Genomic DNA, 27,079 nt, shown 5'->3' with positions numbered 1-27,079 from the left:
CATAGAGTCTATAACACTGAATGATCATTCACAGAAAAAAAGAACGGAGTATCACATGTTCCCATTCATAAGAGGACCTTGAACAACTATCGTAATACTATAAGAAAAGGATTTACAGTAGTGGGATACTGCTGGGGGTGGGGGGCGGGGAGGTGGCATTGGCAGTACTGCCTCAGAATGGGAGCACACCTCACCAGCAAGGGTACCTGAACAACGATTATTTATATACCTAATCCTGAATTGTACCCCACAATTTTAAAATAAAATATTTTAAGTTAAAAAAAGAAATAAAATTGACAAATAAAAATGTATATATTCTTGATGTAAAACAGAAAATGACACAGAGTGACTGAATTAAATATATATGACCTGATTCTTCAGCCTAGAGAAAACAAACTTTAATTTTTTCTTTGTTTTGTGTTGGGGTCTCACTTTTGCCCAGGCTGGTATGCAGTGGCACTATTGTGGCTCACAATAGCCTCAAATAACCAAACTCAGTCAATCCTCCCACCTTACCCTCTCAAATAGTTTGGACTACAGATGTGAACCACCATGCCCTTCTATTTTTTTTTTTTTTTGTAGAGACGAGTCCTTGCCATGTTGCCTAGGCTGGTCTTGAACACCTAGGCTCAAGAAAACTTCCTGTCTTGGCTTACCATAATTCTGAGATTACAGGCATGAGCCACCACACCTGGACAAAACTCAATTTAGTTTTAAGAATGCTAATAATCCGAAAGAAAAGAGGTGGAGCAAGTTATTTCATGAAAATGACAATCAAAAGACAGCAAGCGTAGCTATATTGATATCAGAGAAAATACACTTTCATTCAAAAATTATGACAAGAAACAGATTATTATGATGGGGTCAAATAAACAAATCACACTGGCTCAGGTCAGTGGCAAGTGCCAGTTTCTGGAAAAGTCAGATCCATAAGTCAATCTCCCAATTCCCAACAGAGAGCTGTGATTGCAGGGCCCCAGAAGGAAGGAGAGGGGTTGAAGATTTCAACACAGAACTTGTCTAATCAGGTGTATCGGGGAAGCACTGAACAAGAGCGGCCTTGGACACAGGGTGAGAGGAAGGGGAATGTGAGAAGGGAGATGGGGATTGAAAGGAAACAAAGAAACAGAACGCTGTGTTATAGTTGAGAGGAGAAAGAGACTTGCAAAGGAGTGGGGTCAGGGCAGTCATGATGAGTGACAGACACAAAGGGAAACTCTTGGAGTCAGGAGACTGACAGATCAAGAAGATACTGGGATGTGGCACCACCATTCCCAAAGCCCATCTGTGATGATGTCTGCATCCAGCAGGGGCAATGTTCCCTCAGGCTCATGAAGTGAACAGTCAATATGGGCTCCTGGTTTCCTTGGGCTTCAGGGCAACGCTCAGAGTCTTGGAACGCTGCTCCTGGTCCTGGGGTCTATATCTTGGTGGTTGCTTTCATGTCTCCATCACTGAGGTCCCTTCTGGGACCCCTGCTGTCTGTGCCAAGCTTCTACTAGAATCACCAACAGAATTAACACCACCAGACAGGCCAGGCCCATGTGGACATTGTGTCCCACTCTGTAGATCTGGAGGATGAGGGCTGAAAGCAGAAAAATGGTAGTCACTTACAATAGACAAGACAGTCCAGCCCAGGGACCCTGAATCAGAAGTGCTTTCCTGGCCAGAACCTGCCTCACTCCCAGCAATTCCCTTGGAATTGCAATTCTAGGTGGCTTAACTGTTGTGCTGCTGGTTGCTATGACTGTGGCGTTGACTTCACTGGAGTTTCCTAGGAGTGAGAAAGGATGGTGAAGCCACACTAAGATCCCCACGTTTACAACTCCCAGGTCTCACAGTCAACAAGAGGGTCCCCAACGCAGGGGAGGCTAGAAAATGTATACCTGCCAATGACCAAACTCAGTTAGGATCTAGGGTGAGTCTCACTCTTTCTTCTATCTAACATTCCCTAGAAGTAAACTAAAAGAACAACAAGTCTTCTGTACTTATGAGGATGAAACTGGTTCTCTAAGCCTGGTGCATGCCCAACCAGTTCACTGCTAGAGGCATGACTCCTGCTACCATCAGTGTGGTGGGATGAGGCTGAGACTGCAGGATTGGACACTGTCCCTCATGTACTTTCAACCTGGAGTTCACTGACCTGTCTCTGAAGTGAGGACTGGGACTCAGAGGGGTTAGGGTTGCCTCTGTTCTTTCCAATTCATCCCAGTCCCTGTATCTTCTGAGTCACTTTAGTGCATATCCCATCCCTCCATTCACAGTTTCAAATAACAGAATATAAGCATCTTGAGAAAAGAATAAAAAATGGGATAAATTTGGGATGAACTTTGCGTGTCCATGTCTAAGAGGGGAAGGGTGGATTCTGTTCACCTGTCCCTTGGTTTATCTCTTCCATCTCAATATTTTAGGGTCTTATGGAGACATTGTCCTGAGCACCAGGGAAGTGGACTCTGGAAGCTTATGGGACTGGGTGGGGTCTGCTTGTGAGATTATTAGCCCTAGTGGGTTCCTAGGAGCTGACCTCCCATGTGAATGGGAATGGTCAGAACTCTACGATGTGTATCTCTAAGACTTCAGTCTACAGAACCATAGGATGTCACTCTACCTTCAGGGGGTCAGATTAATGAGCCTCACAGACAGGGAGAAAGTTACAGAAGGTCCAAGACCACCAAGTACATGGGTACAGGAAGAGGAAGGAAAGGAACAGCCAAAAGAGGCCTCATACTGGGCTCTCTATCTCTTAGAAGGTTCCATTCAAATGCCTGAAAGAGAAGAATATATTGGAGGCAAAGCAGACCGCTAGACAAATTGGAGACCCAGTTTGTGGGCAATTAATCACACCGACAGGGAGGAAGCTATGGGTCTGAGGGAAAGGTGAGGTCTCAGCCTGGCCACTTCTCAGCCTTTACGCCTGTCAGGATCCTCTTCCCTTCACTGAGGCAACATCCCCTTAAAGGGCTAGTGATGTACAGTCCATAGTTCCTTAAAGGGAGCAGGTGGCGTCTGTTTTTATCATAGTGATCTGTATAGAGTTTGTAGTGTTTTAACATTGTACCGACACATCTGTACAAATGTATAGATATAATAAGCCCACAGTGATTTGCACACAGAAACATACAGACACACACATATACACAGACATCATTGATACATGGGTATGTAAAGAAATACATATTAAAGGTTACATATGGTGTTTATTTATTTCATAGTTGTCTTTCTAGAGTTTGCCTATTTTAAAACTGTACCTATGAGTTGATATGCAGATATATGTAGATATAGACACATACAGGCACACACCCAGAGACACTGCACTCACTTTCCCTCGATACTTCCTTTCTCCTGTTCTTGTCTCATGTTTTCTCCCCAGAAGGCCACCTCCCCAAGGGACACACACATCCTGATTTCCCAGGGCAGTCATGGTGCAGTGGGCTTCTGTAGTAACTAATGCCACCATATGCTGTCACTCTCCCAGTGGTGGATGCCAAGGTTCTGCTCTTGTTGACCCAATGGGGATTACAGGGGAGTCCTCCCATGGAAAGAGTGGAAATGGCTAGTCAAAGACCTGACTCTGGAGTCTGGCCATCTCAGGTTTTGGGGTCTTTCAATATCATTGCCTCATTTTCTTTCCCCAAAATATGGATGAGAAGATACTCTTCTTTGTGGTATCATCAAGAGGAAATCCTGCCCCTGGGCCAGGCAGAGTCCCATTTATGTTGTTATTGGTGTCCAGGTGTTGGGACCTTAGAGAATGTGAAGACTAGACCACCAAAACCCCCAATCTGTCTCCAAGCAGGGCAGAACCAAGAACCTCCCCATCCCAGTTCCCAGTCCAGAGCTCCCCAAGTGTAGAAGCTCCAGGCTGATGCCTCCGATACTTCCTCACCAGTTCAAAGTTGAGGGAGCTGAGAATCCCTTGGGCTCCTGTGAGCAAGCAGGAGAAGGGCTGAGAGTCAGAGCTCACCTGTCTCTTCCTGCTCATCCTGGATCCAACCTCCCACAGCATCCACCGAGGGCCTCCTCGCCCCAGTTATAGATAAGGCACTAAAGACTACCCAGAAAGAAACAGGGACACCTGGGGACACAAAGAAGACACTCTCTCTGCTCCCATAGTGCCAAGGGGCTAGAAATTCCCTTAGAAGATCCTCCCACCCCATACATTAGCACAAGCCAGCTTGTTCCTGCTCCAGGGACTAAGTGTGTGTAGAAGGCACCTTCTAACCTGAGCAGGGGTCAGAGGGTACTTGAAGCTAAACTCACAGAGGCGGCCACTGTGACAAGCATGGATCCCCAGATTACTGGGGTAATGTCACAGGACTAGGATAAGCTAGGTAAATATGTCTCATAATCAACAATGAGGGCAAACTCAGGTCACTGCACATCTAACCCATGTGATATGTGAATCACAGCAGAATAAAGAGAAAAAAATTAGACAGGAGACTCAGCTTTGATTAAAAGAATGTCCACTTTCTCCTGTCTAGGGGATTGAACTTCCTCCCTCTACCTGACTCCAGGTTATCTTGAGACTGACAGCACAGTAAGGCACAGATGGTCCCAGCACAGTTTCCCCCCAAGATAGCATACCATCCTGGTGAGAAGTCACACCTGGGCTCATGTCCAGCCCAGGAGATATGGACCTCGCTAGAGGGGATACATCACCTGGGGCTGTGGCAGGTTCTGGCTCAGGGGAAAGGTATAGGAGTTGGAAAGACTTTAGTGAAGAGACCCTTGTTCCTTTAAAGGAGTTGTCCCCCCACCCAATCTCAGGAATCCACACCTCCAGTCATGCTGGGCCAGCTCTGTGACCACCCAATGCAGGGCTTGAGTGTCCAGGCCATCCATGGTGTTCATAAGAGACCAGGGCTCCAGAGACTCAAGCCAGTGTGAGGGCAGAGGGATGTGTGTGCAGCAGAAGAAGAGGGCTTGGGAATCAGGAGGAGATCAGGAGGGCTTCAGACTGATGAGGCAACTGGGATAGGGTCCAGGGACCTGGGATCAAGCTGAGGCAGAGCTGAAACTGGGATGGGGGCGCTGGTGATATCCTTACCTGTCACCACCACCAGCTTCAGGTATTCACTGGTCTCAGACCACTTGAGGAACTTATAATAGACACAGCGATAACACCCAGCATCATCTTCAGTTACTGAGTCAACAGGGAATCTGACCTCTGTTTTTGATGGACTGGGTAGAGGCATGATATCCTTGAACTTAAAATTTCCACATATGGACCAAAATTCCTTTTCCAGACCGAATCTCTCAATGTGATCTGGGCCCCAGCACACGAAGGTAACAGGCTGTCCCCATGGTATTACAGCGCTTGGCTCAGGGAAGATGGAGGGTCTGGGCTGGACCCCTAAGGGAGAAGCAATGCAGTGTCTCAGGGGAAAGTGGCCTTCCCGTTCTTGTGAAGAACAGAAAGGAAATAATGCAAACACTGTGTAGCCTCCCCACACCTGCACTTTATCTCCTCATCTGAATCCACACTTTTCAACTGAGTGCAGGGCATTATCGGACAAAATACTGTACTTGACAACTCTAGGATTTGTTCTGTGCAGCCTTTCTCTCTGACAGTGCCTATTTCCGTTAGATGCAGACTTCCTTGTGAGATTTCCTGGAAGAGAGCACAAAGGGAAGCAATGTTCCCAGGAAGGGCTTTTGTAAAAAAACAAAACAAAAATCTTCTTTTTTCTCATCTTCTGGCTTACAAACAGGTGTGATGGCTAGAGCACCAACAGCCACCTTGCATTAAGAGGTGACCTTAGTGCAAGTGCAGAAGGAGGAACCCTCAATCCTGGTGACATCCTGAAACTGCCACATGATCTATGGTGGGGCTTCACGTTAGGGGAGAAGATGTCTCCCATGAGATGTGGGCAGATGTGAGAACGTTTAGAAAGTTCGAATCAACAGGATTCTGTGGTTGATTAAATGTGAGTCAACACTGAGAAGAATTGAGAACGACTGTCCACTATCTGATCCTGGACCCATGATGGTCACTGGGAGAAGAAAGCTGAGTGGGGGTTGCCGAGAATCAGTTTTGTGTGGGAGAGATGCATAGGGCCAGTTTTGGATATGCTGAACCCAAGAATCTGGAAATCAGTTGTTGATATCTTGCAGAACTTTAGAGCGGTCAGAAGACCCACAAAGGGTGTTCATGTGGAGTAACTTGGGACTGGGTCATTCCCACCGCCAGCATGACTCCAACCAGAGTGGCCCTTGTGTGGGAGGGTTAGGAATCTCACAGATGTCACGCACCCTTCTGTGTGTAGACAGTCTATCCCAGGCAGAGCACTGGAAGAGAAGCCCCTGTGAGACAACACCCACTGCTGGGTGCCCTTAGACAGGAAACAAGGGTCCGTTTGGGGGTGGAAGAGGTTTTGTTTCCTGGAATCTTCAAACCACCTCTATCAGACCTCAATCTCAGCAGTGGTTTCCTTTCTCTGTAGTAGGGTTCATAGCAGCCCTACAGTGGCCCTTTCAACCGATATGACCTCAGGCGTTCATGTATGGGACCTGTCTCTACTCTAAAACTGAATAATATACCATAGACCTCATATTTCTCCATGGTTGGCTCAGACCAGGTGAAACCAAACAGGCAGGTGTCTACAGGAGGCAATCATTATCCCCAAGAACTCAGCACGTTCTTGATAGGGCCTGCACTCCCAAACTGTTTACTCCCTTTGTCTTTAAGTTCCCCCCTTTTCTTCCCAGACTCACTGAGACCCAGGAGGATTGTGGGATGGGGGGAGACATGTCCAACCTTTCCAGTCGCCTTTGTCCCTGTGCCATGTTGTGATGAGTGTACAGGAGATGCTCACAGAGCCCAGCCGTGAGTCTCAGTGTCCACTGTCAACAAGAAGATGGGGCTTGAGTCGAGCTTCCCCTCAGTGAACCACAGGGATGTCTTCACTTCTAGAAGTGGTTTCTAGTGAAACAGTCATTATAATCAGGTTAAAGCCATGTCCAGGTGAAACTCCACATTGTTAACTTGTGATAGAGGGATGAATGAGACATATCCTAGGAGACACTTGATAACAGACAGATGGGTGTCTAATAGAGGAGGAGAGGCTGGGAAACTCACTGGCTCACGTTCACAACAGGCTGATGGTTCTCAGGAAATGCATTTCTGCACAAACCCTTAAACCTCTTACATTTGAAAGGGAACAATAAAATCTTCCTGATACCAGTTTACAAGGGGGAGGGCAAAAAACTCAGAATTGGACAGTGGGCCCCTTGTAGTACAGGCCTCCCCCACTAGGTAAGTGTTTTAGGAAACATCAGCATCCGTGTACCAACTAGTATTGTGGTGAGAGGCTGTGTTCTGCTTCAGTGAATTTTGTTTGGAGATTATTTCTGTGTGTTTGCCCATTTCATGATGGGTGATTTATGAGCTCACCTGCCCACACCATATTGAGTGTTCAGTAGGTTTTGACCAAAAACATTCTGACCCCTGTGCCCTACCTTCTTTATCCATCTGATCTCCACCTGGGAGACTTTTCCCCTCTGATTAAAACAATCCTCAAAGGGGAATATTCTGCCAATGTGGAAGAGACAAAACAAAAAAACAGCAGAATCACTTACAGGTATCCAAATTGATGACTTCAAAAACGATTTCAAACACTGGAAAAAGTGTCTTTATAGGTGTATTGCACCAAATGGAGAGTATATTGAAGTTAAATGAGGTATACACATGTAAAAATACAGACACAATTGTTTATAAATAAATTATGGGTTCTCTGCATCCCCCCTCATATTATCCTATCTGTGAGGGACACACAGTGCAAAGATTCCAGGCACACTGAAAGGATGTTCTCTCCTGGTTTCTTGAATGCTCTCCAGGGAATTCTTCACCCTAGGTGGCTATAATGTCTCTTTCCCTCCCCCTCTGGACCCCATGATGCTGGGCTTTGATTGTGATATCTGAACCTTGCTCTCTCAGCTGGACTCTGGTTAGACCCTGTCACTAAGGGGGTGCCAAATGGAGGTGCAGGATTCAAGGAGGGGGCAAGATATAGCCAATGTGATGCTCTCAAATATCCCAGTTCCAAACAGAAATCCCTTGACTCTACAGATGTGAATGACTAAAGAAAAAATGACTTGTGCCAACATTGATGGGCAGGGCTTCTTGGGCTGCAGAGTATGCAGACACCCAGATAGGTCTGAGATGGTGGTTGACTCTTGTCTGAAATCCAGATTGGCCTTCTTGAGTTCATCAGTGGCCCAGAACATGGGCTTTATGATGAGGGAGGGGTGGCATTGTGACTCTAGCCCTGATGACATGAAGCATTTCCATTATGCTTTTCTTTTGGCATTTATGGAAGTCTACACCTTCCTACAGGTCACTCAGATCTCAGGGGCTTTCTAATTTTTCTTGGCTCTTAAAGCTTCTCCAACAGCTGTAAAGATTTTTACATTTGAGTAGACTCTTCTTCTTTTCACATTTTCTGTCTTTTAGGGCACATGCCATCAGAATTCTGTTTGATTCTGCAATCTCCAATGGCCTCATCTGGTACTGTAAGTTATGTTCTCACAGTACGGACTATGGACCTCACTTCGCTCTGGAGCTCCTGAGGCTGACAGTCACCTCCCATGTGAGGGGCTGCCCCCAAGATTAGGGTGTGGAGCAAGAAATAGGGATATAGAGGGAAGTGTCTGAGACTTCTTAGAGCTGCAGTCCAGGGAATGACTGACAGATGCCAGGAGCACCAGGTGGACCCCAGGCAGAGCTGGGGTCTTAAGAGATATATTTCCTCATTGTCTTGAATCATTAAGCTTTAGAGGAGGAGAAGAGTTCCACAGTGCTAACCATGGTGTCCTCCTGTGACTGCGTGGGCTCAGCCTTTCAAAGGGAACTGACCTGTGGTTTTCCCAAACTTTGCTCTGATGCCAAAGAGAGACATAGTCCCAGTGTTCACTTTTTCCAGAATAGAATCAAGTTCTCAGGTCTGTGATCCCTCCATGAATTAAGACTCATGTGCTTTGTGATTTCAGAACTTAACACCCTCCCCAAATTATGTTCAGACTTTATGCACTTTGCAAAGATACTCTTCTTGACTACACTCAGCTCAAATTCTCTTGGACTATTTCATAAGTAGCCATGACCTAATTTATAGCCATGTGTTTCATATAATTTTGCTTAATTTTAGCAAGAATACTGTTAAATCATTTTAACTCTAGATATCTGATCACTCTTGATATCTGATGACATCAGGTGATGTCTGGTCATCCTGCTGTGCCTCCAGCAAGAATCGTGCTATGTGTGGCAATTTAGGTTTTAAAATAATATCCATCAGTCACTGTCTTCAAGAGATTCATTTAACTTCTAACAGTATGTGTAGGCTCAGTGTAACTGAATGGAGAAAGGTTGACCATTCAAACAGAAAAAAAAACAGGGTTTATCATTCTTGTATCATTTCAACCAGACTTCAAACCAATAATTGAAAAAAGATAAAGAAGGATGTTACATAATGACAAAAGGGTCAATCCAACAAGAAATACACACTATTCTATACATAATGCATTCAATTTTGGAACATCCAAATTTATTAAACAGTTATTACTAAAACTAAGAGAAGACTTAGACAGTCACACAAAAATAGTGGGAAATGTATACCTCATTAACATCATTGGAGAGATGATAGAGGCAGAAAATTATCAAAGACACTTGAAATTATAGTCAACACTTGATCAATTTGACCTTATGGAGGTCTACAGAATACATATGTTTCTTTTCTGCATATGGAACATAATCTGAGATTGACCACATGCTCAGTCATAAAGCAAGTCTTAGAAATTATACAAAAGAACCAGGCTCAGTGGCTCAGCCTGTAATCCTGCACTTTGGGAGGCTGAGGTGAGTGGATTGCCTGAGCCCGCAGGTTTGAGACCTGCCTGGGCAACTTGGCAAGACCTCATCTTTACAATAAATCAAAAAATTAACCAGGCATGGTAGTGCACGCCTATAGTTCCAGCTACTGGAAGGTTGAGGCGGAAGGATCGCTGGAGCCCAGCAGGTTGAAGCTGCAGTAGCTGGGAGTGGCCACTGCACTCCAGTCTGGGTGACAGAGTGAGAGTCCAACTCAAAAAAAAAAAAAGAAATTATAAAAAAGGAAATCATACCCATCATCTTCTGAATCCACAGTAGAATACAAATAAAGATCAATACCAAAAGTAACACTCAAAAAACACACAAATACTTGGAAACTAAACAATTCTGTAATCATTTTGGGGTGAACAACAAATCAAGAGAAATTTAAAGAATTTTCTGAAACAAATGGCTATAAGAGCACAATATACCAAAACCTATGGGATATTGACAAAACAGTGCTAAGGGGAAAGTTCAAAACACTAAATGTCAACACTAAGAAGAAAGATCTTAAATATACAACCTTCCATCCCACCTAAGGGAACTAGTGAGCAATAACAAGCTAAACACAAAACTAAGAGAAGAAAAGTAATGAAAAATCAAAGCAGAATTAAATTAAATAGAAACTGAAAAAAATACAAAAGATCAATGAAACTAATGAATGGTTATTTCACAGAACAAACAAGATTTATAGACCACTGGCCATAATAACAGAAGAAAAAAATTAAATAAGCTCAATAAGAAACAAAAAGGTTACATTACAAATCAATACCACATAAAGACAAAATTATCAGAGATGATTTTAAGCATCCACATGCATGTAAACTAGAAAGCCTAAAGAAAATGGATAAATTACCAGAAACACAAAGATTCTTACCATTTAAACAGAAAGAAATCAAAATTATAGACAGATCAATAAAAGTCAAGAAGTCAAATATGTAAAAAAATTATACTAATCCAAAAGTCCTGAATCAGACACACTCACAGGGAAATTCTCTGAGATATGCAAGAAAGAGCTTGTACCAATCTACTTACACTAGTCTAAACAATCAAGAAGGATGGTTTCCTTCTAAAATCATTATTTGAAACCAACATCAGTCTGACACCACAATCTAGTAAAGACAAAGAAGGAACACTACAAGTCCATGTGTTTGATGAACATAGATGCAAAAATCCTCAACAAAATACTTGCAAACTGCATTCAGCAGGACATAAAAACGATCCTTCATCATGATTAGATGGCTTTTATTCCTGGGATGCAATGTTAGTTCAACATAGACAAATTAATACATATAATCTACTACTTAAACAGAAAAAAACCCCCAAAAACATATTTTTAAAAAATTTAATCAACTCCCACTTATTTATTTTTGTTGCATTTGCATTTGCTTTCTGGGTTTTAGCCATATATTTATTTGCCTAGGCTGTTGTTCATTAAAGGTTTTCATAGGCTTTCTTCCAGGATTTGTATGTTTTCAGGTCTGACATTGAAGTCTTCAGCACGTCTGGAGTTAATTTTTGTATATAGGGAGAGATAAAAATCAAGCCTCATTTTTCTACATATTTCTACTCAATTTTCATAGCATCATTTGTTGAACAGGGCGTCCTTTTCCAATTGTATATTTTTGTCTGCTATATCAAAGATCAGTTGGTTGTAGGTAATTTGGCTTATTTCTGAATTTTCTATTCTGTTCCTTTGGTCCATGTGTCTAATCTTGTACCAGTACCATACTGCTTTGTTTACTACAACCTTCTAGTATAATTTGAATCCAAGTAATGTGATGCCTCCTGCTTTGTTATTTTTGCTTCGAATTGCTTTGATAATTCTGGCTCTTTTTTTTGGGGGGGGGTGAAGGGTTCCATATAAATTTTAGAATTGTTTTTTCTAATTCTGTATAAAATGATGTTGGTAGTTTGATGGAAATTGCACTGCTTGCACCCGTAGATTACGCTGGATAATATGGTCATTTTAATAATGTTGATTCTTCCAATTCATGAGATGAGATTTTTTTCCCCATTTCTGTTGTGCCCTCTGTGATTTATTTTATCAAAATATGTGGTTCTCCTGGTAGAGATCCATCACCTCCTTGGCTAAATATATTCCTAGGTATTTTAGCTTTTTTGCTAAAGCTTGATTTGATTCCCAGCTTAGCCACTCTTGGTATATAGAGAGCTACTGATTTATGTGTGTTTTGGTTTTCAGTATCCTGAAACTCTACTGGATTCATTTATCAAGCCCAGTAGTCTTTTTAAAGGAGCCTTTAGGATTTTCTAGGAATAGGATCATATTGTGAGCATGCAGAGATAGTTTGCTTCTTTTTCAATTTGGATATTCTTTACTTCTTTGTCTTTCCTTGATCATTCTGGGTAAGACTTCCAGTTGTATGTTGAATAGTAGTGGTGAACATGGACATCTTTGCTTTGTTCCAGTTCTGAGGGGAAATGTGTTCAGCTTTTCTTCATTCAAGATGGCATTGACTGTGGGTTTGTTATGTATAACTTTTACTAATTTGAGGAATTCTCCCTCTAAGCCAATTTTGCTGAGGGTTTTTTAAATCATCAAGCGATGCTAAATTATATCAAATGTCTTTTCTGCATATATTGAAATTATTGTAAGGTTTTTGTATTTAATTTTATTTAAAGAATCATGTGTATTGTTCCAGATATGACACATACACACTGGTACAGTCTTCTGGCATGTGAGATCATGTATTCAGTGTAAAAACCAGCCTTGCTGCTGGAGTCTTTGGGGGCTTGTGTACTCAAAAGTTGAGAAGCCCTCACTTTATACAGATGCTAGACCCTAGTCCCCCCAGGGATTCATGACATTAGATGGTCACAGCAATCCTATCGGTGACCCTGGGGTCAGAATCATCTCAGATGTTGCACTGGGGAGGGTCCTTGGAAAGGAATTTGAGCTGGAGTTCTGAGGGGTGTCTTTCTCCCTCTGTTTCCCCAGCTGTTATTCCAAAGCCCCTGCCAGACTGGTCATTATCAGCCCAGATTCACTGTGACCTCAACCCCTGCCCAAAACTACCTATGTGGATTCATTCCACTAAAGAATGCAGCCTGAGGTAGACTAATCTGCCTGTGTTGATACTATAGGCCCCATACAATACAATACAGCTCTTGTGGAAAGTTCTCGTGAAAGCTTGTCCCTCCATCAATACATAGAAGTTGTTTGAAGCCTGGTCTGATCCCCTGAGAGCTGATGTCACAGGTGAACCTGGGCACATTCACTTGCTTCTCAGGGGTGAAGCCTCCATTTAGTCTTCTAAGTACCTGTGATCTCTCAAGATATCATCACCTAGGAGTGGGGAAGAAACTTTAACACTGTCTCTCATGATCTCCAAATGTTCAGGCAAATTATGACAACTACAGAGCCCAACAAGCTAGAGTCTCCCAGACTTCTCATCAGGAAATGAAGCTCCACCACAATGGCCTCACAGAAAGGGAAACAAGCCCCACTTTAAGACCGCCCTCTCCTCTCCCTGAATGATGAGGATGAGCAGACTGCGGACTTGGGGGATGCTTCAGACCAGATGTGAGTCTATCTGACCTAGCCAAACTCTTCCTGACCAGCCTGACTCCACCCATGCTAAACCCAAACTCAGGGAGTGACTTTTGTCCCAGGACTTGAGACCTGGGAAAGCAGGAGAGGAGTCAACTCACTTTCAGTTGTCATTTTGACCCAGCACTTTATACAGGCTGTGCGACCTGGGGAAAATAACTTTCCTTTTCTGAGTTTCTGTGAATATAGAATGTCTTTCTTCCAGCATCCAGGCAGTGAAATACATTGAGCAATTACCATGACCAGGAAGGGTGCTATGCTCTGAAGATCCATTGATTTTATGGCTGAATTTTCATCAATTTGATTATTCTAGGTTCGCCTTTGGGTGTTTTTCTTGATGACATGTGGATCAATGGACTTAGTACAGCAAGTTTTCCCCCGCCCCAGTGTAGGTGAGCCTTATCCAAACCGTGGATGAATCAAATGACTGAAAAAGCTTGAATGAGTTCTCTCTTACTGCTTGAGCTGGGACATTGGTCTTCTCCAGCCTTCAGACTACAACTTGGATTGGAACTTACACCATAAGCTTTTTATGTACTCCAATTTGCCAATCATTAGCCAATTAGAAGACTTCTCAGTCTTAGTAACCTGGTGGGCCAATACAACCTCTCTCCCTTCCTCTCTCTCTCTTGCTCTCACTCTCTCTTTTGGTGGTGTGTGTGTGTGTGTGTGTGTGAGTGTGTGTGTGTGTGTGTGTGTGAGAGAGAGAGAGAGAGGGAGGGAGAGAGAAAGAGCAAGAGAGCTATAAGTTATATTTTCAAAATATTTTATGATATATTTATTTTTAATTTATTTATTTTTAAAATAATATGTTTTAGCATTTAATTTTTTACTTTAAATATGTGGGGTACAATCCAGGATTAGGTATACAAATGTTCATTATGCAAGTATCCTTGTTGAGGTGTGCACCCCCTTCCCCAGGCTGACTCCGACTACTGCCAATCCTGCTTCCCCGCCACCCTCCCAGCAGTTTTCTGCTACTGCCAATCCTTTTCTTATAGTATTGTCATAATTGTTCAAGGTCCACTTATGAGTGAGAACATATGATACTCAATGTTTTATTCTGTGAAAGATCACACAGTATTATAGACTCTAAGTCCATTCAAGTTTCTACAAAGTTTATAATATTGTCCTTTATGGTTGCATATTATTCTATTGTGTATATGTACCACATTTTTTAATCCAGTCCTCTGTTCATGGGCAACACAGTTGGCTCCATATTTTTGCTATTGTCAACAATGCTTCAATAAGCATACATGTACAGATATCTTTTTCATAGAGTGTTTTGAGTTTCTCCAGCTATATTCCCAGTATGAGGGATTGTGGAATCATATGGAAGGTCGATTTTTAGGTCTTTTAGGAAGAAGCAACCAATTCCTGATCAAAACCCCAAGTGTCCATGCTAAAATATATAAGATAAACAAGTGAGACCTCTTCAAACTGACAAGATTCTGCAAATCCAAAGAAATCATCAAGAGAGTAGAGAGACAGTCACAGACTGGGAAAAAATATTTGCCAATTGTATATCTGACAAAGGCTTAACATCTAAGATCTACAAGGTACCCAAACATGCCAAAAAGAAAAAAAAACAGCCCCATTACAAAGTGGGCAAAAGATATGAATAGACACTTCTCAAAAGAAGATAGATGAGCAGCCAATAGATAGATGAAAAAATGCTCAGCCTCACTAGTCATTAAAGAAATGCAAGTTAAAACTACACTGAGATTCCTCCTAACTCCAGTCAGGATGGCCATCATGAATAACGCAAAAACAATAGATGCTGGAGAGGATGGGGTGAAAAAGGACATTTCTACACTGTTCATTGGATTATAATCTAGTACAGCTTCTGTGGGAAACAGTGTGTCAAATCCTAAAATACCTAAAAATCAACTTGCCATATGACCACACAATCCACCTACTGGAAATGTACCTGGAAAAACTCAAATCACTCTATGAAAAAGATACCTGCACACGTATTTTTATTGCAGCATTGTTCACAATAACAAAAACATGGAAAATGAAAAAATAAAAAAATCATGGAACCTACCATGCTGCTCATTGAAAAAGGACTGGATTAAAAATATACATGATGGAATATTATGCAACCATAAAGAAGGATAAAATCATGAGCTTCACAGCAACCTGAATGGATTTAGAGTCTATAATACTGAGCAATCTATCACAGAAACAAAGAACTGAGTACTACATGTTCTCACTCATAAGTAGACTTTGAGAAATAATCATAATACTATAAGAAAAGGATTGGCAGTAGTGGGAAACTACTGGAGAGTTAGGGAGAGGCAGGATTTGCAGTAGTGGGAATCTGCTGGTGGGGGGAGCACACCTCATCAACAAGGGTGCCTGCATAATGAACATTTGTATACCTAGCCCTGAATTTTATCCCACATTTTTAAATTTAAAAAAAAAATTAAAAATAAATAAATAAAAATAAATTCAGGCCGGGCTCAGTGGCTCAACCTGTAATCCCGTGCCTTTGGGAGGCTGAGGTGAGTGAATTGCCTGAGCCCGCGGGTTCGAGACCCGCCTGGGCAGCGAGACCTCATCTCTACAATAAATCAAAAAATTAGCCGGGCGTGGTAGTGCGCGCCTGTAGTTCCAGCTACTTGGAAGGCTGAGGCGGATGGATCGCTGAAGCCCAGCAGGTCGAGGCTGCAGTGGCCGGGAGTGGCCACTGCACTCCAGTCTGGGCAACAGAGTGAGACACCAACTCAAAATAAATAAATAAATAAATAAAATAAATTCAGGAAAGCATACACCTTACTAAGTAAATCATGTTCATCCTTGTTACGTAAAATATGGTAGTCCTTATATCTCCCATGTAATAATAAGCTGATTGCTCTATTACAAAACTTATTTGGGACATAGAGGCAGTGAGTGATGCTCATGGAATGATTGATCACTTACATTTATTTATTGAGCTCGGCTAGGTCACATCTTTGGCTCCATGTCCATGGGTGGACAATGGGCTTATTATGGAGTTTCTATGATGATAGAGAGAGTCTAGCTGAAGTCAAGCAGCATGGGTTTCATGTCATGAAGGAGAGGCAGGTTTATGGTGCACGGCAGATGCTGATCAGCAGAGTCACAGTTATCACCTGACTGTGCAGTTCAAGTTGTGTGAAGTTGTGGTCCAGCACAAAGTAGAAATGCAGGAAAAAAAGAGAAGAAAGCATAGCTTTTCTCTTGGTCTGGAAATGTGTGTTGTCCTTCTACTAAGCTGTCTATTTTCTGAACTTTCATTTCTTCTGAGCAGTGGAATCAGTCACACCCTGGAGACAATCCTTGACCCATTTCTGGTCTTCAGTGATGCTTGTTCCCTTTCTTGAAACTTCCCTTCCATCCAGTGGTCCTGTTTTCAAGGTTTAGATGTAGTTTTTGTGTTGGAGCTTAATTGTGAAGGGAAAGCTGATCTTTATTTATTTATGTGTAGTTTAGCCACTCCCTGTATTAATTTCAACTTGATTGCCCCATCCCCGAGCCTCAGTTTCCTCTTCTGAGGCTTGGGGTCATGACTCCCATTCATCATAGTGGTTGTGGGTGCCAGCATTACCTGGTTATGAAAGGGGTTTGGTCAGTCTAGTTAATTCCCAGAGCAGATGAGGACCCAAATGATTGGGACATGGGAGAACCTTGATGTTGAACTTCACAACTGAGGTGGATGATTGATGCATCTATTCAGATCCCCTGTTTCCTTATATCACAAAGAAATGCTCAGAAAAAAAATTATATTGCTACAGTCATACACAGAAAAAAAGTTCCCCAACTGCAGAAACATCTGCATTTAAAGAAAATCAAAACCAAGTCACCACAAGTGTCTGAGACAATCAAAGGCCATTAAAAAAAAGTTTTCCATCATTGTGTAGAAAGGAAGAAGAGCCCCGTGGTTCTCACAGACAAGGAGAATGTCAGGGTTCTGTGATAGTCTGGAAACTTTGGCTCCCTGTTTCTTGTGTTTGTGAACAGGCATTGGGCTACCTCTGTTCACTGATCGGAGTTCATGGTCAGCACTGAGACCTCTCCCCTGATCATGTAAAATAGAATTACGACAGTTATGTCAGACGGGGCATCTGTCCCACGTTGAGTGTGAGGCTAGCACTGGATCCATCCCTGCTTGGTATAACACTGAGCAGGCACGACTTTTGGGAGAGGAATACCACCTGACAGGGACAAATAGATCAATCCCCTTTATAGGCCTGTATTATCAGGGCATCCTTTAGCAAATTCCTTCATGAAAGTTCAAGTATTTGGGAGGAGTGTTTCCAACAAAAATGGACAACAAAAATTAATAATTATATGGTAAAAATATTAACAAGTTGATAAATTGTACTGTCTATAATCCACCAAACTGTTAATGATGGTTATCATATCTGAATAAATGGAATATTGGGAATGTATGAAGTCCTTTTTAAATTAAACATGTTTAAATATTTGAAAAACAGGCTGGGAGTGGTGACTGAAGCCTACAATCCCAACAAACTGGGAAGCTGAGATGAGAGGATTGCCTGTGCCCACAGGTTCGAGACCAGCCTGGGCAAAATGGTGAGACCTCATCTCTACAATACATCAAAAAATTAGTTGGGTGTGGTAAGGTGAGCCTGTAATTCCGGCTATTTGGAAGGCTGAGGCGGAAGGATCGCCAGGGCACAGTAGGTGAAGGCTACGGTGGCCAGGAGCTTACCACTGTACTCCAGCCTGGGCAACAGAGTGAGACTCCAACTCAATATATATATATATATATATGTGAAAAATATAAGAGATAATTCCATCTTATATATATATATATAATGGCAAACGATGGGCATTACATAAATGAATTGACATATCCAATGGCATCAACACAACCAATTTATCCATTTCACGAAGGACAAGACATAACTGAAGAGACAATTTTGAAATTGAAAACAGTGTAGAGAGAGTTTTCCAATATGTAGCATAGAGAGATCATAAGTGGAAATTTAAGGCAATTGAAAGAATAGAATGGAAAGAAACAATGTTATATCTTTTTCAGGCATAAGAATAAGAGGGGGAGAATAGTTTCTGACAACAGCTCAAGAAATAAAGATTTGAACAATTTAAAGAAATTGGAAAAGATCATCTACTACTAAGATGCATGCATTTAGTCGTGAAATGTATACCTTGATGCTTCATGGTAAAATGGAGAAAAGTAAGAGTAAATTTGAAAATATATTATAGAATAATTGCATAGTTTATAAGCGGTATTTTAATATTATATGATTTTTAATTTGTTCAGAAATACAATAGAGATAGCCTGAACCTAAAAAAATTCCAACATTGATTTATACCAATTGCTATTAATAGAATGGCATGCTCTTTGACGCTGGATTTCCCAATAGTGAAGATAAAAGTCAGACGATATTGAAAAAAATACCTTCAAGAATAATTGTGAGTGAAGTATTCTATACTCAGACAAATACATAGGGTAAATGAAAAAATTGTCATCAGGGCATATATGTCTTGGCACAACAAGGCCTGGGGCATGATTGACCAATTAGGAACAAGTCTCATTAGCTAAACCCACCACATCATACCTCACCTTCATAAGGGATGGGAAGTTATTGAGGGGGTAGTCCCTTAGCCATCAGACTTAATTTATTTCTCAAGTATGGGATCTTATAATTTACTTGATATAAAGAAAATATTCAAGATTCTTGATAGAAGGCATGGGAGAGAAAATATGGCATTTTCAAAGCTGCAAGTTTCTAGATATATTACTACTTTTATGCTCAGTCAAAACAATTCCAAATGATGTTATTCAATTAGAAGATTAATGGCATCAAAATGTAAAATGTAAGCTCTCAGGGTGAGGAAAAATTAGGAGAAAAACAAACATTTGAAAATCCCATGCTCCAGACATTCACACATGTGTATAATCTAATGTATATATACATAAACAAATATGAACACTCAAAGTTCAACTACCATGTAATTTAAACTGTCTTCTCTAAAGTAAAAAGACAAATGAATCGTAATTCAAAAATATATAATTAAGGTTTAGTGTCACAATCATCCTGGGTTGAAAACAAATTAGGATGTGTCCACTCTATTTATTTGGGGATACATTTGTGTTATTTCTCACTTATTTGTATGTAAAAAATCACCCTTGAGGACAGTGGGTTTAGTGTAGGTGAATGATTAACTATAGAGCATACCTTTTTGCCAGCAAATTGAAGGTTTTTAAAAAGACATTATTTTCATTTTATATAAATATTAGAATGTGATTTAATAAATTGTTCATGATCTTTGTAATATTTATAGAATCTATACTGATTTTTTCAAAGATTTTATTTTTGAGAGAAGTTTTTGGTTTGCAGCAAAATTGAAAGTACAGAGGTTTTGCAAACATCCCTCCTACCCCTACCTATGTTTATTAACAATCCCCATAAGAAGGTACATATACTACATTTGATGGATATACGCTGACACATTATCACACAAAGTTTACAGTGTACATTAGGTTTCATGGAGGAAGATAGATGCCCAGATAACCTTGATGTTCTGCAATGCTTCAGCTCAGTGGTGCCCAGGGTATGTATAAGACTCAGAGTAGAGTGCTTTCGAGGACCCTCAGTTGTGGTTCAATGTTGTGCGCACATAGATGAGACTCCATCCACCTTGGACAGCTTTCCTGAGCCTTGAGAACCAGTCATGGATCCTAAGCTTCTCTTTATCCTTACTGCCTGTCTGTAAGTCATACATCTTCTTTTGCTGACTTGCCATGTGAGTATACTGTTGCTGACTCAAAATCAAAAGGGATATTTATGCCAACATTACACATTTAGGTGACAATTCACTATATAGATAATTTGAGCTACTCTTCACTGGACAGTTCTTTCCTGTTGTTTGGGCTTGTTCATTCCTCTGCAGGCCAGCTAGTGACTATTTCTCTAGGGTGATCTCATATGAGATTATGTGCCTCTGTTCCACATGTTCTCTCATCATCTAGCAGACTGACCAGAGTTCTGTTTACATATTGTTGGAAGATTTCAAAGAACATTCAGAAAGAAAGAGAGAGTGAAACTCGACTACATACAAGTCCTTTCCAAATCTTTGCTCTAAGCACATTTGGTCTCACTAACCAAAACAAGCAACATGGCCAAGCTCAGATTCAAGTAATGGACATATAAACTCATCTCTTGGTAAACATGAGTGACAAAGTCACATTACAATTTGGAGTACACAAATAAATAATTTAATATTTAAAAGACTTACAAATAAATGATTTAACATTAAAATACTTTCACAATATACTCAAAAATAGTCATAGCTGAACTTTCCTGCGATTGTCTTCTTAGTGATTTACATATATTTAACCATATAATAGTTGCAATAATGTGTGATAAGATATTGGTACCACGGACATCACCTTTGTTCACATGAGAACACAAATTCCAGGAAAATCTAAGTAACTTTTCCCATACTCCAAGGTAACATGTGGCAAAATGAATCTAATTGGCCTTATATGTTTTAAGCCAACGGTCTGAAAAAATGTCTGCTTGTGGTATGAAAGTCCTGTTTAATTAATCATAGTACTCAATACCTAGTTTGTTATCATTTAAATTACCCGCAAAGCCCTTCTTCTAATGTATGCATCCCTTGTAATACTCAAGCATTCTTAATCCTTATCCCATCATCTTAAGTAAAAATTCGAATACATTATGAAATATTTTGAATTTGAAATACGTAATTAAGTGAATGCTTAATAAAGAAAAGGTAAAATTATTCAAAAACATTCATTTCACAGTATATGTGTAAAAGACTAATACACCTACATTAGGATAAGTTAAATAGTTCCAAATCCCAAAATGACACCCAGTCATTAGGCACAACCACAGCACTATCTTTAATAAAATGACAGGCTGAGAATGGTGTCTCATGCATGTAATCACTGCACTTTGGGAGGCTGAAGCCAGAGGCTCCTGAAGTCAGGAGTTGAAGACTGGCCTTGGTAACATGGTGAAACCTTGTTTCTACAAGTAATTAAACATTATCCAGGTGTGGTGGTATGCACCTGTAGTCCCAGGTACTTGGAAGGCTGAGGCAGAAGGGTTACCTGAGTCCACAATGTCAAGGTTGCTGTGAGTTGTGATTGTGCCACTGCACTCCTGCTTGGGTGGCAAAATGAGACACCACCTTAAAAAAACTAAAATAAATAAATAATGCAGAATAATATAAAATCATACAGCAAAAAAAGTTATACTGTGAAAAATGGCTATTTACAATATTAATATTCAATCATATGTAATATAATACAGAATAGTTTTTAAAAACTGACAATTTATGTTTTAATGAAATGATTAGCAGTGATTATATAACTCCTACCCTTACCTTGGTCAGATCACACATCCTTGAAATACATGTAGAATAAATTAATATATATTTGGTGATTCAAATAGCATTTATTATAATCTGATAGATTAAGAGGGCAAACAATAAAATTACAAGTAAATAATTACAGGTAAATTCTCTCTCTAGTACACACAAACATGGTAGAGCTTCATATATATATATATATATATATATACACACACACATGTTTTATATATATATACACACACACACACACTAGGTTGAGTATTGAAAAATTAATTCTGATGTACATGGTATTATATGCATGTAGTCACATATGCATATATACTATGTGTTCATATGTAGAATACTTATATGCCTCTATATATTGTCTGTATGTGTGTATATAGCCAAGTTTGATATATCACTTAACAAGAAGGAAATGCACATATTTAATGTATGCATTGACTGTAACATGTTAAGTATTTACTAGACAAGACAGAAGTATATCTGAATCCTTCCAAAAAGGTGTCTTATACATTTTAGTCCCTACTCGACAGCAATTTAGATAACAGTCCACAATAAAAAGGTTATTATTAAAACCTCAATACTGTACAAAATAAATAAAGTGCCTAATGTCTTCATGGTGTATGTATGTAAAATTATAATATCAAAAAACCATATAGTATCTTACTAAATATAGTTGGTAAACATATGTTTGCATTTTATGGCATTTGGGTAATAAAATTAGCACTCTATAAAAGTTGTGAAGGTAACCTGGTGAATATGTACACATAGTTTTCTAGGGTCTATACTTAAGGGTCATAATTTTGTGTCTCTTCCTTCTAATTAAACAATTCCAGTATATTCCATTAATTGATTATTGCAATTTGTATTTCTAATAGTAATGGACTCAAGTTCTACATGCACAATTATGTGTTCAAAAATTAAAGTTACTATTTACTTCTTTGCCTCCAATGTTATTCTTTTGTATCACATTCTTACTGAAGAAGCACCATGAAAATGAGGTAGAAATGATCATAAACTTTAAATAAAAAAACATAGTTGCATATCGAGAGCATCACAGAGATGAATTATAGCTGACTCATGTACACTTGTGGAGAACAAGTCTGTTTATGTTTTCCCAACTCTGCATCAATTGATGTCACATTGGCACGTTGAGGCTGATGACTATTTCCAGCACAGAAATATGCAAATACCACAAATCAAGGCTTTGTCAAATGACCTTTCAGAGAATTGTTTTAACAGCACACCACTGGGCTGTTTCATGAATCACACCTGTGATTTTATTCCCAGTAATGATATCTCTAAAGAGACTACACAGGTAGCATGTTATGAAGAGGGATGGGTGATAGGACATCTTTTGGATTTATCTTTTTCTGGGCAACAATCTGATGCTTTTCACTCATTCAGTTATTGCAACCAAGTTACATGTCATGAGCTGACGAGATAGAGAATCCACAGCACACATCAGGGAATAGGATAGTCAGAAACATGAAAGAAAGTGCTATGGGAATGTAAAGCAGGGCTTGAGGTCACAGAGCTATGAACTCAAACTCGTGATGGGGGATGTAACCCTATGTTATTAGGAAGGGAAAAGATAGAAGGGGGCAATCAGGAGAAGTAAACAATAGGAAGGAGGGAATGAATCCAAAGTTTAGTGGAAGAAGAGTCCTCCAGACACCCTAGACATTTTTCCTGTACCTGACCCGTGTTTACTTTCATTAACATTTTCTACAGACAATTTCTTCAATAATTTCCAGGCTTTCATATAGAATATGTTAGAATCATCAGATTTGTTTCCAAGGCTCTACCACTCTGAATATGTTATTATCTATCATGCTTACCTCTGGGTTTCATCTTGGAGGTTTCTCTGACTGTGCCAATCATCAGACAGTAGAGACCCAAGGACCACAAGGATCAAGCCAGGCAAATACAGGCAGATGATAGTCCCTGCTTTGTAATCCTGGGACTGTGAGACTGGGAATGGTGGACAAATAGTCACACAGGTCAGGGCAGATCAAAATCACCCAGGATCCCTGTATGTTCACCCAGGGCACCCACCTTCTATTGACAGGACTTGACCCTCTGTGCCCAGTCCTACAACTAAGAACACCTCTTGACTCACCATTCTTGGAGTTTGACTTGTGTGATGGACTGGTGGTCTCAGCTGCTCCTGAAAACCAAATAAAGGGAGAGGATAGTAAAAATTTGTAAAGACCTAATCCAATGGCATAACTTTATGTGGACCTGAGTGAACATTTTCTCTATTGTACCAGAATTCCTTCTAGTCTCCTCACTGGAAGCTTCCAATCATTATGTATAATTTTAATTCAGATGTCTTTTCTGAGTCACTGTGGAGCACTTCTTGCTGTGCCTCCAAGAGATCAGAATATCTCCAGTCAAGAATATTGGAGCCATTGAATGTGCTTTGCTCATTCTGGAACACAAGAGTTGGGGAGCCAGACTCCATGGATGAGAGTTTGGTCCTTGGGGACCCTGAATGTTAGGATCACAAAGGGGTGAAAATCTGGAGCTGCCTCCACTTCATGCCACCTCAGACATTTCCCCTGTGAACTCATCCTTTATATAAGATTTTGTTAAGTAATTCTTTCAATAGTTAAGGAAAATAACGGGAGATATATAGAGAAAATATTATACATATATGAACTTATATGAACATATACACAATATATATTATATAGGCACACTTTTACATATAACATGTAAACACACACATATGGGTACATATATATAAACACACACCTACATTTGCATTTGTGTGTTTGTGTGTGTGTGTGTGTGTGTGTGTGTGTGTGCATTAAAATTTTGGTATTACTTCAGCGGATTTTTAAGTATATTTCTGAATTCCTAGAGAATGAATGTCGTTTGGTAGGCCAAGAAAAAGCTGGTAAACATATACCAATGACAAGGATCAGTTAGATGAATCAAAATGTTTAACTGAAGGTTAAATGTGCTATGATTTATTTGTTTGTGTCCCTCCAAAGTACATGCTAAACCTTAATCCCCAGTGCAGCAGTGTTAAGAGGTAGGCCTGGAGGGGATGAGGTCCTTGGGACTGTGCCTCATGAATGGATTAATTCTCTTATAAAAGATCTGGAGGGCGGAAGGATCGCTGGAGCCCAGCAGGCCGAGGCTGCGGTGGCCGGGAGCGGCCCCTGCACTCCAGTCTGGGCGACAGAGTGAGACTCCAACTCAAAAAAAAAAAAAGATCTGGAGGGAACTAGCTTGGCCTCTTTGCATTTCCTTCCCTTCTGTCCTGTGAGCGTTCATCCCCTCCAGAAGACACAGTATTCAAGGTGCCATCCTGGAAGCAGAAAGTAGACCCTCACCAGATAACTGACCAGAAAGTGTCCTAATCTGGAACTTCCTAGTCTCTAGAACTGGGAGTAACAGTTTTCTGTTGTTTGTCAATCACCTATTCTCAAAAATTTTGCCATGAATGGAAGTGTGATGTTTGCTCAAAAGATGGAATTAGTCAAACGAATGCAAGAGTCACTAGTGTAGCAGGCAAGAAAGTAAAAGCAAATGGCAGAAGCATAGTTGAGTGAACATCATATAACACATTGCTACCATAATTAAATTCAACTTTTAAAAGTAATACATAGATAACATCTTTTAAAATGGGTGCCAAAAATGTTTATACATTTTTTGGCACCCCGTGTTTGTGTGTGTGTGTGTGTGTGTGTGTGTGTGTGTGTGTGCATATTTTTCATACATAAATAAAACTACAGGTATGTAAAAGCAGATATGTGTGTATGCATGTGAATGGAGAAGGAGGGAGAAGGAGAAAAAGAAAGAAGCAGAGAGAGAATGAAAGAGGCAGAGAGAAATGACAGGTGAGGAGGAGGATGGCCTCTTCTGGACAGTGTCAAAGAAAAGGACCCACATGGAGATGACATTCAAACAGACCCATGAGAGAGGAGTAGCCCAGAGAAGAGCTGCATGGCGACCTGTCTACTTTCCCGAGCCTCCAGCTTTCACTGTCTTTCCCCCACTCTCTCTATCTCTGGCTCACAGTCTCTCACTGTCCCTCTTCTAATCATCCCACCAGAGGCTCCTGTGGGGACCTATCTCAGGCCCTAACCCACTCACAAGCAAGGAAGGGACTTTCTCACCTGTGACCAGAAGCTCCAGGGGGTAACTGGGATACAACCACACCTGGGGTGTATTTCTGTAATAGCCTATAACATCTGAACATTCACCTGTGTCTGGGGGTCATGTGCCCCATAGGGAACAGTGCCTGAAACTGACCACTGAGGTGTTGCTGTGAGGCCAGGGTCCAGGAGTCCTTGTGGTCATCTTCCTCAGTCAGAATAAACCTGACAAATCCCAACCATAAGCCACACTGCAGGCTCACATTTCCTCTTGAGGTGACCACAGGCCATAGTATGACTGAGAGGGTAGGTTTACTATAGACTCCTAGGATAGAAGGAGGCATCATGTTAAACGGGGCTCACACCTCCCCCATGAGCCTCCAGACCTGGGCTGTGAGAGGGGAGGCATCCATGAGAATAGACTCCCTCCCTGAGGGAATAGCCTGGGATTGTAGCCTTGAGTGTCCTCTCACCTGTCACCACCATCTCCAGGACATCACTGTGCTCTGACCATCCAGCAGGACAGTGGTAGTAACACTGATATTACCCTGCATGACACTCTGTTGTGGATGGGATGTTGAACTTGCCCTTATTCCCAGGTTCCAGTGTGCTCTGTCTGTCCCAGGGCACTGAGCTTTTCTCTTTTTCCAGAAAGTACTCATTGGCTTCCAGGGTTCACTGACACACATGGTCACAGGACTCCCCTGGGTGATCACAGAGCCTGACTCAGCCCAGCGGATGGGTTTGGGGAGGGTCCCTGGAATGAAATCAGAGCCTGGGTCCCACCACTTTCTCACCCCTAAGATCCCAGCTTTCAGTGTCAGGACCCTCTAGATGCCCATGTTAGACAGCCCAGAATTGCTGTTCTCAATGCCCAGTTGCCCAGGGGTGGCCTCTTTCCCCATTGAGAAGGAGGGACCTGGGGCAACTGGAGAGAGACTCACCTGCCTGCACTCGGGTCCTGGAACTCAGACTCAGCCCTGGAAGAGAGTTCCCTGTGAGAGATGTGTCCCCTGAAGCCTAAGAATGTCCTTTTCTTGCCTCAGAGCCTCTTGAGCCCCTGGGGTGACCATACCATTCTGGGCCTGACTGTGGGTAGGGGCCCTCCCAGACTAGGGCCTCCCTTTCCTCTCTTCATAACTCACCGAGGCAAAGCAGGGTTGTGAGGGTTGGGGTCAT

At 41.2% G+C, this 27,079-nt stretch overlaps 1 pseudogene; it reads right to left on the bottom strand.

The window, feature by feature from the left end:
• Positions 1–1,451: 1,451 nt before the first annotated feature.
• Positions 1,452–27,079, bottom strand: LOC103255007 (annotated as a pseudogene).

Source organism: Carlito syrichta, unplaced genomic scaffold, assembly GCF_000164805.1.
Source record: "Carlito syrichta isolate Samal-C Ts95f unplaced genomic scaffold, Tarsius_syrichta-2.0.1 Scaffold287759, whole genome shotgun sequence".
Lineage (NCBI taxonomy): Eukaryota > Metazoa > Chordata > Mammalia > Primates > Tarsiidae > Carlito > Carlito syrichta.
This window is presented reverse-complemented; position numbering and strand designations above follow the sequence as displayed.